We start from the raw sequence: 18908 nt of genomic DNA on the forward strand, positions 1-18908 counted from the left end.
GTAAGGTAAAATGGTAAGGTAGTTAACTAATATCCACCGCTCACGCTAACCAAATATATGTCTTTGCGAATCCTTTGCCAATAAAGTTTGTACCTAGATGATTCGTTATTATTGTACTATCATCGGTTGTTAATACGCCTACTGTTATGGTATCATGATATCCGTTTTATCATTCGGTAGTAAATCGCTCTGTAATAGTTAATAAATCAGTATATTGTTCTCGTGTATTTTGTAGAAATTGCAGTTTTACGTATAATACAAAATATTTTATAACATTGTGAGAATTTTTAGAATCAGCTTTTTGGTCATAAAACTTGTGGTACACACGTGTCACTTGAAATAATGGTCAAATTTGAATACACAAGGATGATTGTCTACAGGCGAGATTGACTTGTTGCTTCCCCTCAGTCGCGTATATAAACCAAAGTTCGCTGAAGCTAAGGGGAATTCGTTAGTAACATTCGTTGTAGAACCATTCGTTTTTCGGTTCTACTAGTTAAAAATAATAATAATACTTATAAATTTTCGGCTTTCGATTCGAACACTTCATACATAATTTCATTGTAAATAATTTAACATCAAATAAAGAATACTTAAACAATAGTGAGTTAACTTTAAATAATATACGCTTCAAAAATATATCCGCTCGTCCAACCCCTCATCCACAACACTACAAAGTTTTGGACCATTCAGAAGTCTTGTGGTGAGTGAAAATAGAGAAGTTGCATTAATTTTTTTTTTTGTCAAAAATTCATTTTTAAATGAAATAATCATTAATCAAAAGTATATTTAAGTTGTTTTTATTTTTTATTTTTTGTTTTTAATTAATAATTCCATTTCTGTATTATTTATTAATAAAAAATTGTTATAGTTTTGAATTAAAAAAAATCACAATTGTTATTGGAAGTGACGTATTTACAAACCGTTTAGGCTGTGAGCCAATAGGAATCACGCTAAATTCATATTTTTCGATTTGTTTCTATGGAAAATTGCATTATATGGTGAAAGCCAATTGTGAGACAAACCATTTATCATTATTCATGTTATTTTATCAAATCTGATGTGTTGGCGTCACTACCGTTTGATTTTATAGTTTATAAAAACCATTTTCAATTGTAAAAGACACATGACAAAGACTTTAAAAAAATTTTTTTAGTAATTTTTTGTAATCTTTCGAAAAAAATATAATAAAATAAACAACATGCAGCTTCTCTATTCTATTATATACAAACTTATAACGTACATAAAAGTCTATCCAATAAAAAAATGTCGAAATAGAAACAGGTTTGTAATTGGGAAACTATCCAATTTTACAATTTCCAATTTGTAAAAGACAAACCATTATTACTCTGTTCAATAAACATTAAATAAAAGAATTTGATCATTGTAGTATTCATTTCAAAAATTACTTAAAGATGTAAAATTAAAAATCGTTTTACTTATATAGCACAAGCAATACAGAAATTAATTAGGTCTGACCTCAAAAACTCTAGCAACTTATTCTATGTATTTGAAATGATATGAAATAATATGTCACAATTGCTGTCACGTGGAACTTTTAAAAAATTGGGTAATGTTATATTAAAATTCAAAAACATTTTTCCCCCAACAACTTGGAAGCTGTATATTAACTGGAAAAAAGTTAAATATCAAAGTTATAAATAGATTGGCTAATGGTTGAGTAAATCTACCGGATTTTGATAACCAATTCCAAAAATTTTGGGAAAAGGCTTTTTTTTAATGTATCTTTTGTGTTTTTCTTTTCTGTATTTCTTTTCAACGAAATAAACCCATTAAACAAATTAGCCTTCTCCCAAAATTTTCGAAATTGAATATAATTGATAATTACCCAATCGATTGATACCCAACTTTAAGATATGTCGCTTTGTACGATAAGTACTTGGTATTACTTGTTAAGCACAAATTTTATCATTTTTTGTATATTTCAATTTTTTTTTTTTTTTTTTTTTTTTTTAGCTTTCAATTTGTTGTCCAGAAAAACTATTTGTTAGTTTTAATTTTCGATTTCCCAATTTTCTATAGCCAAATTTTCAGTAAGTTCTTACTCTAAATCTGTATTTCTTGTACTAAAATCAAGATATAAAATTGCATTTTAATGTGTTCTCTATTCAAAATATATATTATTATTGCATAGCATTTCACCAGAAGTAAGTATTATTTGAAACGTGATATTGTAAAAATAATCACATATGGAAGAAAACATAGGATACCAGTACATGTTAGTGACCTATTTATTTTAGTTTGTGTGTTATGTGAGAGAAATTCTATTAATTGTTCCATGTTATTATGTTTTCTTAAGCTAGTTTTACACTCAAATATATAGAAAGAAATCCGTTAGGAATACTGGGACACAGAGAAACACGAACCAAAATGACACAACCGCAACATTCGTATCTTTCTCCAAGAGAAATTTAATTAAGACAGTTGTCTTGCTGCAATATTGTTAAAAATTGGTATTTTTAAATTTTGGATTATATGAGCGGTAAGAGTATATAAGCTTGTAGTGAAATAAGATGTAATTTTTGTCCAATTCTGTACCACACAACTGTTTCTCATACAACATACTCAGTTTAGGATCAGTTATTTATAATTCTGCTACTATAGTTATTTCTGTTACAACCACATTACTCTTACTATGTTTCTATGCAACAATAAAATGGTTTAACTTTGTATTATTATATCTCAACAATGAAATGGTCAAAGATTTGTGTGTTTTTTTACTCAGAACATTTACATCAATAATCAGTTAATTTCTTTCCTGGAATTAAAACACTTGTAGTACAGTAAAAAGTGTTACAAAGATCGGCTAATAAAAAAAAATGCAAGAACCCGCTCCCATTTTGCTAAAACCTCATGTAATGTGTTTTTAGGTGTCAAATAGAGCCTAAGAGGTCGAGCGGTCTAAGGCGTTAAGTAGACCGTTTGTCTACGTTTGTGTTTGTTAAGTAAAAAAGCATCTTATATTGGAAATATTTATTATAAAATTAAATTCTCATTATTAGTACAGTTTTAATTTTACGAGAATGTAACAAAAAAAAATGAATAAACATCCATTTTCCAGTAGAATAGAATATAATTACCATAATTACTAAACATTGTTTTACCTCGAAATTAAGGTTTTTCAGCGAATAAATTATAAAAATCTCTTTAACTACTTTACTACTTCTGGAAATATACTGTACTTTAATACAATAATTATCTGGATATATTAAACATGAGTAAAGCGCAATATACGATAAAACTGTTTTGTAAGCATAATTATTCGAGTGCGTTCCTAATACAAAATTGTTCTGTGAATTGAATGTGACTGTGAATTCCCAGATAAAACAAAACGTTTGACAACCAGCTGCTTTAGGGAATTTATACACGTGTCTATAGATAATATCAATACTGCCCTGAGAAAACAGTAGCGTAATTAGTAATATTCAAAATGATTACGTGTCGATCACCTTTAGCTCATTTGAAAGATTTTCGGTTTTCGAAATAGAATCTCAATAATTAATTACTATCCACTTTGATTCATTTATTATATACTACTCATATACACTGATTTTTACCGAGAGTTGAAAGAATCAGAAAAATTTTTATGAATTTTGAAAGCATAAGAAATGGCGCACAAAACTTTGGAGAAAAGAAATGTTTTAAAAATCGTCGAAAGCTTTTGCATCTTTAAAATGACCTTTTACCACGTTTGAATAAAATGTATTATCTTACGTTTGGCTCAGAATAATGAGCGACAGCCAAAGTTTATTGGTAAAAAATCAGATAGTAAAAATTTCGAAACAGATGAATCATCACTTTGATAATTAAGTAATTTTCAGGATCATTGACATTGATGAAAAAAATTCGTAGCGCAGGGGCTGCGTTAGCTAAGTGAATTCCCTCAAAGATTGTAAAAAAAAAAAAACACATTTTTCTTAAATTCGAATATTGCATTTTTAGTTTTCCAAGAATTTTTATTTCAAAAATTATGCGTCTAGAGAAAAAAACATAAGAATATTTTTTTGCTTAAAACTGATCAAAAAATACAAAAATATTTCAAAGTTTGTACTTTGCGATTCCCCATTTTGTTTATCGGTCGTTTTTTCACATTAACGAACTTGACCAAGCCTTCTTGATACCAAATTTTCTTCAAATCGGACTTCAATTGCGAGAGTTTACAGACACATAAACGTATAGATACATATTTATATATATAAATTTTAACGATGGCATTTTTGACATCGATTAGGTTGGATTGATGAACGTTTGAAGAAATTTTTTTTACATTCCATCATCAGTCCAAAAGCAATAGCTCAATTTCCCTCGGCAATTCGCTAAAACCAGATATGTATTTCTATTTACTAAAAAAAATTTACAAATTAGCTAAAGAATGATAAAAATTTATTAAAGGAAAATTGAAATATTTTTTCAAAACCGAATATAAGGTTGAAAGAGAGTATAATATATTTTCTATATCCATGATGTTGACAAACGGGCGGGCAAACGGAAATGACCTAATTAGTTGATTTTATGAACACCTATACCAAAATTTAGTGCTTATCAATATTTCTTGGTGATACAAACTGGGAACTAAAATTAGTTTACCTTGATATATGTATATTTCATATATACAGGGCATAAAATTATGTAATTGATCACTACGAGAGCTCACTATCATACGACTTCGCCACTTACAGGCACATAGTTAATGAATGTGAACATAGCTTTTCAAATACAATTCAATATGCATGGCACCTTTTATTTACCTTAGTTATTTTATAACGTTTTTCTGCAACAATGTTAACTGTTGTGTATCTAACGTTGAATGTAGCAAATATTCAAATTCACTAGAAATACTGCAGTTTTCTTGTAACCGCTTTGATTATTCTCTTTCAATTATCGCAATTCTCTTGTTTAGAGAATATAATTGTTTTGACGTTACAATTGTTTACGTCATTGCTTGTTATACCCTGTATACATGAAATATATATCAAGGTATATTAATTTTGATCCCACGTTTGTAGGGCTTACTTAGAATTATTGTTCATAAAATCACTTAATAAGTCCATTTCCGTTTGACCGACCGCCCGCCCTTCTATCTGGAAACACTATAACTCCAAAAACAAAAAGAGATATCAAACTGTGATTTTTATAGCGTACTCAGGACCAATCTTGTAAAAAATTTTTCTTATGCAAAAATAAACGACTTTTTTGCTAACATTATTTAACCGCGAGGTCGCGAATTACGGTAAAACTTGACCTTTTATACAAAACTATAACACGTAGAGACTTGAAAATTTGTATGTTGCTTCAACTCGTGAGTCATGTGATAGAAAGTACTTCGAAATTTTCGAAAACTAGAACAAATAACGAGCAAGAGGGGCGCATTAAATATTTTGATTTTTGAAACTTTTCTAATTTATTAAAAATAATGCAAGCACTGATATTGAAAATTGCTTATATAAGGTATTTAAACAATTAATTCAATCAATTGTCTATTTTCACTTGTTATATTTTCTGTTTTTGGTTTATTTATAATAATCATTATAACATTTCTTCTTTATATTCAAAGTAGGTACGTGTTGAAAACATCGTTAATTTTATTATTAATGTAAATACTGAACTGAAAATAACTTTTTTACAACCTTTCTAAAAATAATTACAGACAGTGAAAAGATTACGCCAAACAATAAAAATTAAATGGTTTTGGTCCAGGTACTGGCTTGGAATGTTTCGAGGCATACTTAAATAGAACTTCTAAAGAAAACTGGTTTTCAAGGAAATATTTTCCAAAACTAACTTATTCGTACAGAAACCAGCAGGAACCATATACCGACGTTAGCACTCACTTTTAAAAACGATTAAATATTTCATTCAAAAAGGACGAACTTCGATGCCCCCAAAATAACTTTCTACCCCGTTTTAATCCTGTTAGGTGATGAGTTTCAATAAAATGCAAAACACATCTTCCATCAATGAATTTTTATTAAAATTTGAATTGGATTGGATCAAATTTTCTCATATAAACTTTCTTCTCGTTTTTCACCCGCTTAGGTTTACAATTTTGGAAAATTCTTATCTATCCATTCTTATCTGATGCCTGTGTCATAAAAAGAACATTCTCTTCAAGTTTCTACCATCAGCTGTGTATGCTGTGCGTTGATCCGTCAGTCAGTCAATCAGTCATTCAGGCCAAAGCATTTGATATTATAAATTGATAAAATCGATGTACGATTAGAAACAATAAACCTCGGCCTTTCTAGTCAAAGCTTAGGGGCCCTTCTGAGCTTCACTGTCCTGATGCGCGGCACCACCTTACACTATGATAGCTACGCCACTGACTCAAGCTAAATATAATTGGATCTGTCACCTCAGAAATTTATAACTAGGTTTTATCACCTTTTTGGCACACAGTGACAAAGTGAGATGTTTTGTTGTCATGACAAAAATTTTATATAGAAGTTAATAAATTTGGTGTCGCACTATTAGCTCAGTTAGTTAAGGCGTAACCAATTCCGTCCGCGATATGCTTAGGGTAGCGGTTTCGATTCCCGCCGTCGCAACAAAATTAATTTAATTAATAATTGTGATGGGCTGGTGTAGTGCATGGTATATGCATGAAGTAGGTGCACTCAGCCTCTGAAATTGAGGAGCTGATAAATGAAATTATCAGCGGAAAGGTAGTAAAACACATATATGGTATCACAATGGCCTATATAGCTTAAGTGTGTCCTTCGTGGGAAGCCAATATATCCTAACCTAGTAAATTAGTAGATACCTACCATATATTGTTTAGATATATGTATAAAAATTTCAGAAGGTTTTATTCGATGCTATCACAATCTGATTAAACATTTTCAATTTAATCGAAACAATAGATTTTAACAGAAACTTTAAAAAACTTTAATTTTTTTTCAAATGTTTTATTATCAACATTTGTTTGATACATTTAACACATATGTAAAAACATTTTTAAACATCCTTAGAATAGGTTCACGCAATCAATATTGTTATAGCAACATTATTGACACTGTGTATTGTAAAAATCGGATGCCAGAGTCAATATTATCCTGTCCAATTAGTCATCCGAAGGTATAACAATTCGCACCCAGCTCAAAGTTTGTAAGATTGTTAAAAACACCATCATATATGAAATCGAAAAAGTCGATCCGATACCTGGAAAAAATTTGCACGGGGTCAAAAGTCACAAAAACGGGTTTTTTTAAGTTTTATCATAAAACTAATAAAGGCGATAATTGTAGATAAGATAACTAAATACAAATGAATGTCTCAATACTTTTTTCCATAAATCACCGTTTCTGTGATATAACGATTCATAAAGTTAGAAGAGAGTATTCACATTACCTGAATAATAATAAATAGCATCTGAACACTATTCAAATAACTATTCACAATTCTAGATAAATATGATGGAAGCGCAAATAAAATACGCAATTACATAATAAGGTAATATAATGCATTATTTATATGTGTTTCCACTATTCATTGCATTTAATATTTTGTCTTAAATTTTTTAATTTTCCGTTCAACTCCTTTAATTTTTCATTTCATAAGAACTTTCTCCTCGCAATAATTAACACAACAAAAAATTAACTAGCGAAATTGTTCCATTCGTTCACGCACGGAGCAATGACCAAGGAAATAGAGATTTATTTGTATATATATATATATATATATATATATATATATAGATTAATCACATTTAAATTCCATTTTTATTAAAAAATTGTTGTACCAATTAAAAACAATTTTAATTTTGTATTGTTTGGTATTTTTTGTTTTGCAATCTAAAAGTTATTTCTACTCCACCTTTTGCATGTCATTTTTAACTGAATATTTTGTTGTATATTTTTTATTATCTGTTTGTACTGAAAAACGAACATTTTTTCTTTGAATTCTTTTTTAAAAGATAAATTTTTGTGGATAGCATAGAACGACAGGTTGATGGCCTTAAAACGACATTTAATTTCCATTGTGTTCGTGTATTATTTTGGGAGTTGCAATATCAAAAATAATTTCAATTAACGATGTACGAGCGTCAGAGCAAGTCTAAATCAATTGTGATAATTTAAAATAGGAGGGGGGGGTATTTAAATAAATAAAAATAGCTTCTAAAGTAGCAATATTTAACATTGGTCTTATGGAAAAACGGTAGATAGATGATATGTTTTCATAGGTTAAAACCTTAATAAATTATTGAAAACAAAAAAAACCGACGTGTTGTGTTCGACAAAATTAAGGATTTATGAGTACGATAGTGGGGACACAAACTAATATATATATATATATATATATATATATATATATATATATATATATATTTAATTTTTTCTAATATTTCAATTTTGATGGTGAATTATGTTATAACTTGACAATATAAGACGAAAAGTTAGAATAAAATTTTTCGATATCTGGAGTAATTTTCTTGTTCTTCGTCTACATTCATGATGTTATAACAAATTTCATCATCAAGGTTAAAAATAAGGAACAAATAATTTCAACTACAAGTCTAAACTTGCATTGGCACACGTACTTAATTGAGATAATACATCATACGATCTTGAACTAATAATCAAAAGGTTGAAACTAAGGTTGAAACTCATAATCATGAGGTTGAAATTCAATTTTCTAAAAATATAGTGAAATATATTTGCATAAAATATAAATACGTTGAAATTTATTCATTCATAAACACTATCTAACAATCAATATTTCAGTAAATTAATAACAAAATAATGTAGTTAATTAGGAATAAATTGAAATTGTGGTTTTAAACAAAGTATATATCATATTTCTGACGGATGGTATACATTCAACTTATTTAAATATACAGTTCAATTGGCAGTTTTAATCACGGTATACTCATTAAAATATGTTGCACATTTTAATTCACAACGAACAATAATAGAATAAAATAAAGAAACATAATACAGTTAAAAGAGAAACTTGTTAAGTACACTGAAAAAAACATTAAAATAATGACAACCTCATCCCGAAGTTGGCCGTTTCATATTGAAATAAAGTAAAAATACTTTCAAACAATTGCCGAACGATTGGAACAAATACACTGAAGAAGTTAAATAAAAAAAAACATTACTTCTATGCAAGAGATTGATTTTAGTTTAAAAAGTATGCATTTTACTGATGGAAAATAAAATTGGACTTAGTTAGAATATATAATCGTGCAAATAAAGCGAACCGATGAATAAAAAGATAATTTCTTTGTCTTTGATTTAAATAAGGGATTTGGTTAAGTTGATCGCATATCTATCATGTCTAGTCCATATGTGGCTGAGCCAACTACATGAAGATTGTTGTTATCAGTAAACAGAGAGTTTGATATAAACATATTGATCATTTTTATAACTTTACCATATTGTTTGGGATAAATGTAACGAGCATCGATAGCGCATTTGGCTAAGCTGTAGACTTAAGACACTAAAATCAATAGTAATCCAAATATCGCTGGTTCACACCCGACTCGATCAAACCAAATTTTTTGTTAAATAAACCTATTAACAGGTATAAACATTTTATTATTTTACCTGTTCATGTAGTTATAACAATCACATCACTATTTTGTTATAATATATTAAAACCAATCAAAAAAAGATTGTTTAAGACTATAATGTTGCATTTCAAAACAACAGTATTTTGGGCAGTATATTACTTTCATACAATTAACTCATGCGTTGGTGTCAACTTCACCACTCAACCCCGTACTATCGTTGTATTACATTCGTGACACCATGCGCCATATTTAATCTCGCTAAAAAATAACTGCTGTAAATTAATGCAAAAAAAAACTATCTATAGTCTGTATTAACATGTTAAAATTAGAGTTAGAGATTAATTATCCTGCATATATTGAGTTACTGATCTATGCAGTGTGTTTTTTTTTTTAAGTTTCCACGTTAATATTTCGAAAACAGAAAAGAGAGTTTTAATTCCCCACCCACCCCATTTGGTTCCTTTCCCACTACTTTCTAAACAAATTCAACCACTCTGATAAAATATTTGCATAGTTTTTCCCTTGACTTCCAGAATATGTTATGTAGGCCAATTTGTGTCTATTCGATATATTTTTAAATGGTACAATAATATTTGTATGGAAAGAATGGCTTACACAGGATGGTCCAAGTTATAACTAGAGGCATTCATCAAATGATATATAGGTAATTTTAAATTTATATATCCTTATAATCGGGAAAGCGTCTTTTACTAGAAACAGGTTGTTAAAAGTTTGGTAGAAAAATGATATTTTTTGGAATACTGCCAAAACTTCTGCTTAGAAAAATTCATAATTTAAAAATATGACCAAAGGATCCTTCATGATTTATGGTTTATGGTGATAAATCACGAAACCCGGTGGATATGGATCAACCCGGTTCGAGAAAAAAAAAGCTCTAGCGCCACTGACTATGCCATTCTTATAACTTGAACCGCCTTGTATGTAAGTTTATATAAATCAGGATGTCAAGTACAGAATATTTATTTTAAAGTGGATGTGATTTCTTCGTTGTACTTGTCTTCGAGTTATTTTATTAAACTGATCTTTTTTAAATGAATTTAGAATTGACGGTATAGATACTTTTTGTTTATTTACATTAAGAAACATCTTACCGGGAGTGAACCATCGTCATCTTCTTTCAATTAAGGACTTTATCATAAGAATAGATTAACGTGTTCCATTTTCTCGAAGCTGGCTCGGTGGAAGCTAAAAACTGTATCAGTTTTTACTAAAATGTAGGTAATATTGAGCAATATTCGCATCGCTAACATATTGGGAAATTTGGACTACCTAATTTGGATGGATTGGTATGTTGAACTTTGTTTACCCAAAATTCATTCAACAGAAACCGATAAGCAAAAAAGTTGTTTATGACAAAAGGGTTTGAAAGAGGACCTCGATTTTGTAATTTTTCGTTATGATATCCACGCCCATTATGGCGTGATTTGTTTGTTTACTAAATATCTAATGTTTTTTCACAAAAATATATGTAATAAAAACATAAAAAGTATGATAATTTGACCAAATCCAATTAGATAATTTTATACTTTTTTTTTAATACCTTCCATTATTAAGTGAAATTTACTAATATCTACTGATTATCATTGGCTACTGGTAAGATACAAATTTGGAAAATAGTTTTATGTATAGGACAATAGTTATAATGAGGTTAAACTGATACTACAGTTTGTTTTTACGGTCAACTGATATTCAATATAAAAAATCGGTGTTAAAATTCATTTCAAAAACTAATTATTAATTATATTTTAGAATTGTTGTATGATATGACGCAGTTGTAATTTGTATCATATTTTGATTGTAATTGTATTTATGTTTTATTGAATTTTAAGGACTGTTGGTGTCATCATGAAAGAATGCGAGAATGTGATAAAACAAATGAAAAGCTCTAGATCGTAAGATCGTTTCTTGAAAAGAATCAAAATGGATCTTATGGATTTAGGTCAATATAATCTAAAAATACCATCCATTGTAAATTTAGTCAATACCCCGACTTTTGAGCTAACTTTGAAAAATTCGTATCACGAAAAAGTAATAAGTTTTCGAGACTAGAATCTTTCTAGATTGACCAGTTGCACACGTTGTAATAGTAGCTCTTGGCCTAACTTTTGCCGTGGTCGAATTTATTTGATCTCATCTAGAACCAGAGACTTCGGGCTCAATTTTGGACCAAGGAAAAAAATGAAATAGTAATAGATTTAGACACTCTTAGTTTTAATTTTAAATTTGCGATCGTCTAGCTATGAATAAAAAAAACTACAACGCTTTGATAACCAAAAAAAAAAGTGCACGCGTTTCACTAAATTGCCAAAAAAATTGTAACAAAAGTCGAGAAAATTCGACGGAATTGTACAAGGTTCGAAAAAATTCTGTGAACTACCATTTAAAATTCAAAAATAGAATATTAACAATTAAAAGCCCGTCCACATTGTATAGTAATTAAAATAATCAACTCTAGAGACTGTTGGATGAGACATATAGACACAAGTTATAATTACGAAATCTTTGTAAATCCTAATGTTGATATTAAAGTTGTCAACTTGATTGGTAGATATGTGACTAACAAATTCAACTTGGTTGTTAACTGTGTTGTCAACCAAATTGAGTGCGTGTGAGGCGCTGTTACCAACCATAAACAATGAAATATGTACTAAACGTCCTTAATTTTAGCTTTGATATATACGTAGTACATTTGATATACATTTTAATTATAATTTTGTTGTTTCAATTTTCTGTTTACGCTTGTTATGTTTTTTTGTGAAATGAGTTCAGTTCACAAAATGAGTTCAGTATATGTGAATATAATAAATAAATATTATTATAAAGGATAATGCTGTAAAAATTTTCCATCCCAAATGCTTCGTTCCATACGTATTTCATAATAAACTTATAACCTTTAGTCTATAATGAATTGAAATTAACAGATATCGGAAAATTTTATTCTTACTTTTCATCTTATGTTAAATACCATCAGTATACGAATTTTTATCATATTTGCAAAAGCCGATCCCTATATATATAAGGCGCTACCTAAATACTTACCACCGGCGCTATGTACCCTCGTTAAAGTTCTGGTCAAAATATAATAAATTAAGAAAAATGAAATATCAGTTTATCATTTTCCTTAATTATGATTTTTGTATCATCGTTTACTGTACTATTAACTGTAGAGATTAATTAATTTGAATAATAATTAAAATTTTAGTTACTTTAATTCATTATGCATGCATAGTAGCCATTAAGTAACATTTTTAAATTTATACACATCTCACAGAAAACATGATTCTGGAGTCTTTGAAATTACACAGAGGAGTTTATGTGTACCTAATAGAGATACAGACAGGAACATTATTACACAATATGCATGTACACAATACATTGTACACAATACCATGTATATATGAAATATACATAGTATATTAAGTTTGGTCCCAACTTTGTAACGCTTAGAGTCCCAACTTATTGATGCTACGAAAAAAAATTTGGTACAGATGTTCATAGAATCACCTAATTAGTCCAATTCCAATTGTCTGTCTGTCAGTCTATCGTCTGCCCATCTGTCATCACGATTACTCAAAAATGTAAATCAAGTTCGTAAATGAGCAACATAGGTCGATTGGTTCTTGTAAACCGTTAGAGATAAAACAAAAGTTTAATTGTTTAAATGTTCCTTATAAAAAAAAACAACTTTTGTTTGAAACATTTTTTCGTAAACATCACTGTTTACCAGTGAGAGCGCAAATTGTAAACTATGCGCAAATTGTATAGTATGTATGTTATGGCTGTATCAGTTATATATGTGTGACATGTATGTATGTGTTATGTGACAGAGTAATGAACACTGTCTATACATGGTATTTCAACAATAAACTCAGTCAATTGCTTGTTTTCACTTGTTAATGCTTATTTTTCGTCTTATATTATCAAGTTGTAACATAACTCACCATCAAAATTGAAAATATATATATTTTTTTTTAATTTGTGTCTCCACTACCGTACTTATACATCCTTCCTTAGTCGGGCACAACGAATTTTTTTTTCAATAGTAGATTAAAGTTTTAATTTTAATAGTTTTTTTCGGACCTTTCTTTTTATATTTTATTCAGTACAAAAATAGATGATTTTGTCACGGGATTATTGCTTGCCGCTTTCCAATTTACTTTATTTAGGTTCTGTCAACATGATCAAAAAGTTCTAGCAGTTTCGGAACGGATATATATTCTTTGAAATATTGCAATTAAAATACAAAACAATTTTTCGAAAAAAAAAAATTCTTTATCGTTAAATAACTCGAAAAACAATAAAGTTACAGAAAAAGTTTTGAGGGAAAGTTTAGTAAAATATTTTACCTTCTAAACTTTCTTTTGTAACTTTATTATTTTTCAAGTTATTTAACGATAAAGACTTTTTACCATGCATATATGTAATATAAGGTATACTAAGTTTAGTCCCAAGTTTGTAACGCTTAAAAAAATTGACGCTATGAACAAAATTTGGGAATAGATGTTCATAAAATCATCTAATTTGTCCATTTTCGGTTGTCTGTCCGTCTGTCCGTCTGTTTGTCAACACGATAACTCAAAAACGAAAAGAGATATCAAGATGAAATTTTTACAGCGTACTCAAGACGTAAAAAGTGAGGTCGAGTTCGTAAATGAGCAACATAGGTCAATTGGGTGTTGGGTCCGGAGGATCCATCTTGTAAACCGTTAGAGATAGAACAAAAGTTTAAATGTAAAAAAATGTTCCTTATAAAAAACAAAACAACTTTTGTTTGAAACATTTTTTCGTAAACATCACTGTTTAACCGTGAGGGCGCAAATTAGGCGTAAATTGTATAGTATGTATATGGGAATATCAGTTATATTAGTTATGTATGTGTAACATGAATGTATGTGTAATGTAATAGAGTAATCAACACAGTTAATGTATGGTATTTCAACAATTACCTGAGTCAATTGTTTGTTTTCACTTGTTTTTTTTGTATTTTTCGAAAAATTTTGAAGCACATGACTTGAACCATTCTTTCATTTTCAAGGTTTTTTATAGTAGGTACTTTTAAAAGTGTATAAAGTACATTTTTCAAAAAACTTTAAATACTTCGAATTTCTTCGACTTTTCAAAATATGTTTTTAATGACTCTTTTTGCCTAGAATTAATTTCTGTATCGATTCCCGGTGTCTTTTTCAACACAAATTTTTCCACCCACGAGGAGGGGTGGACCCCCCCCTTGGGCTAGCTTGCACCAATTTTTGTTTTTAACTTCTTTAAGTAAACTTTAAACAATGTAGTCGAACAGTTTTTATAAAGATTCATTAACTGGCCCTGGATTCCGAGATATAAAATTTACGACTCTTCACTATAAAGTGATATTCAAAATTGTAATTTTTGGTTTATGGAAACTATTTTCATTAAACATAAATTTTTCTCATTTAAAAATAAAAATAATAATAATAATAATAATAATAATAATAATAATAATAATAATAATAATAATAAATTAAATTTGAAGTATAATTTACAAAAATATTTACAAACAATTTGAAAAATTTTAAAAGCTTACCTTTTTCACCACTAGCGCATAAAAATATTTCTAAATAACACAAATGTTTTAAATGTTTACATATTACGGACACGCTTTTCCTAGAATAGAAAATACGATGTTCACACTGCGCGAGTTCAGTGAATACTGAATGTAACTACATTTTGTACTAGAAAATATAATCTTAATGTGCTGAACTATGACTGAACTTTTCGATGTTACGAAATACACACGACGTTATAACAGCACCGAAATAAATAAATACATGAATTTTAATACATATATATATATATATATATATAGGTTGTTTCAAAAATATAGCGACAAACATATACAGATTGCATAGAACATTAATAAAAATATAAGAGCCTACGAGCGGTCCAAGGCATTAGACTTTAACCGTTTGTCTACTTAGACTTAGGTTGCGGGTTCGAATCGATGCAGCGGCAGTGTGAACAATTATAATTATTGGGGAGGGTAGAATTGATCACATTGTCATCGCTTGGATAAGAACAATGTAACGGACTCCATCCACATCATAAATGTAATTGTATATATGCATGTAGTTAAAAAAATAAAGATTAATCAATAATGATGTGGGTGGCCTCTGTTATAGGCGTATATGTCCGAAAAATGAAAATATAGGAACCAAATCGTTTTGTTTTAGAAAAATAGTAGACGAGGAAATTAAACATTTACCCGCAAAAATTTCTAAAGTAAGATGGATGTGGTTTTTTATACCATGTAAATGAAATATGCAAGGTATACTAAGTTTAGTCCCAAGTTTGTAACGCTTTAAAATATTGATTCAAACAAAATTTTCTTATAAGTGTTCATAAAATCACCTAGTTAGTCCATTTTCGATTGTCTGTCCGTCTATCAACACGATCACTCAAAAAAGAAAAAAGATATCAGGACATAAAAAGTGAGGTCGAGTTCGTAAATGAGCAACATAGGTCAATTGCGTCTTGGGTCCGTAGGATCCATTTTTTAAACCGTTAGAGATAGAAATAAATTTAAATATGAAAAATGTTCCTTATGAAATAAACAACTTTTGTTTGAAACATTTTTTCGTAAACATCACTGTTTATCCGTGAGAGGGCAAAATAGGCGCAAATTATATAATATGTATTATATGGGAATATCGGTTAAGTGTGAATGTATGTATGTATGTTTGGCTACCTTTCTTTACTGATATGACGTAAAAATTTAAACGATTGTGTAATCAACTACGTCTTAAATGGTATTTTAACAATTAACTTAGTCAATTGTTTGTTTTCACTTGTTTGCATTAAGTACCATAATGTATTTATGATTATGGGGAATTATTTTCCCTCGTTTGTGCATTAAAAAATGCATTTTTTGAACATAAACCTAACACAGGTAGTAAATATAGTAATGATTAGAAAATGAACTTTTTCAAAATTTTTTTTAATATCTTTCATGGCTATTACAAGCTTTTTACAAAATAAAAAAAAAGTTTGAATTTAAAAATTTTTCTTCTTCTTTTTCAAAAAAGTTCTGTTTTTGAATTCAGAATGCTCAGGTCCCCAGGTATTTTTTTAACATCATGTTCAGCGATCCCTGAGTAATCATTTTCAATCTATTTGGTACATTCGAGGCGATAATAATTTTTTTTCAATGGCCTAAAATAGTGCATCACAAAAAATGCATTATTATTAATGCACAAACGAAGAGCCTAAATGGCCGAGCGGTCTAAGGCGCTAGTTTTAGAACGTTGGACTATTTAGCCTTAGGTTGCGTTGGTTCGAATCCAGGCAGCGGCAGTGTGAACAATTTATAATTAATGGGAGTGCAGAATTGATCACATTGTCGTCGCTTGGAAAAGAACGAAGTAACCGACTCCACCCACATCAAAAATGTAATTGTAAATATGTATGTAATGGAATAAATAAATAAAGATTAACAAAAATGATGTGGGTGGCCTCTGTGATAAGGCATGCGTCAGAAAAACGGAGGTTAAACCCCCATTATTATATAATGCACAAACGAGGAAAATTATCTCCCCATAATTTGCAATGTTCACAAAGTTTATTAATACCATCTAGAACCTAATGCAAAAAATCTTTCCATCTTTCTTTAGAAATTTTCGCGGGTTTGAGGTTTTTCAACTCCTTATCTTTTATAGTCTTTGAGAAAATGAACATTAAAGTTTTGTCCTAATTTTCGCTCTCACAGGTAGACGATGATGTTTACGAAAAAATGATTCAAACAAATACTATTTATTATTAGTTATTTAATTTTTGTAATGAACATTTTTTACATTTAAACTTTCGTTCTATCTTTAACGGTTTACAAGATGGATCCTACGGACTCAAGAACCGTATTTGCTCATTTACGAATTTGAACTCACATTTTACGTCTTGAGCACGCTATAAAAATTTCAGCTTCTTGTCTCTTTTTGTTTTTGAGTTTTGGTGATTTTATGAACACATTTACCAAAATTTTGTTCATTCATCAAAATTTCTAAGCTATACAAACTTGAGACTAAACTTAGTATATTTTGATATATATTTCATATATACAGAGTATAAAAAAAGTAATCTATCTTTGAGTAAGGAATCTAAAATAATAAAAGCTTACTACTATCAAGTTTTTAAAAACCTTTTAATTTTTTTTATGTCTCCTACAAACTCTAGAAGTTTGTCGGTTTATTGAATACCGAACAAATAATTTTTCTACTAGTGGAAAAAAAATGTATACACTTTAACTTCAAGCTTGTTCGCACAATCGTAAATTACAGGGACTCAACGGTGATGTAATCACAAAGTTTTCAAGGCATGGACTCGAGGCCTTCAAATTTCTAATTTAATAGTTTTGCATATTTCTTATTAGCTAGAGGGCATTAAATATCATCATGAGATGCCACCCTTTGAACAAACAACTTTAATTTAAATTACTTGAAATGCAAGGAATTATATTACTTGGAAATCATCAGTAAATTCTTGTTTCGAGAATTTGTTATGTCGGTTGTTATAACATATTTGCTTATTTTATATACAGGGTGTCCGCAACTCGATGAACATAGGTTAACAGCGTATTCTTGGGACAATTTTAAATCGAAAGTGACTTGCATACTTTTGTCGAAAACTCAATAGCTTGTTTTCAAATGTTTTCACTTGTTATACCATGCATATATGTAATATGCAAGGTATACTAAGTTTAGTCCCAAGTTTGTAACGCTTAAAATATTGATGCTAGGAACAAAATTTTGGTATAGGTGTTTATAAAATCACCTAATTAGTCCATTTTCGGTTGTCTGTTCGTCTGTCCGTCTGTCCCTCTGTCTGTCAACACGATAACTCAAAAACGAAAAAAGATATCACTAAAAAATGAGATCGAGTTCGTAAATGAGCAACATAGGTCAATTGGGTGTTGGACCCGTAAGAACCATCTTGTGAACCGTTAGTGATAGAACAAAAGTTTAAATGTAAAAAATGTTCCTTATAAACAAATAAACAACATTTGTTTGAAACATGTTTTCGTAAACATCACTGTTTACCCGTGAAAGCGCAAATAAGGCCCAAATTTTATAGTATGTATTATAATGAAATATCAGTTACATATGTGTGACATGTATCTATGTGTAATATGACAGAGCATTCAACACTGTCTATACATTGTATTTAAACAATTAACTCAGTCAATTGTTAGTTTTCACTTGTTTTTATAGTATTTTATGATTTTTTTATTTACTCTCCTCGTAGCACATACCGACACTCCTCGTAAGAACTCTCTATATAATCACTGATATAACTTTAATATGGATAAAGTACCTATCTTATGAAATAC

Source organism: Chrysoperla carnea, chromosome 2 (genome assembly GCF_905475395.1).
Source record: "Chrysoperla carnea chromosome 2, inChrCarn1.1, whole genome shotgun sequence".
Classification (NCBI taxonomy): domain Eukaryota; kingdom Metazoa; phylum Arthropoda; class Insecta; order Neuroptera; family Chrysopidae; genus Chrysoperla; species Chrysoperla carnea.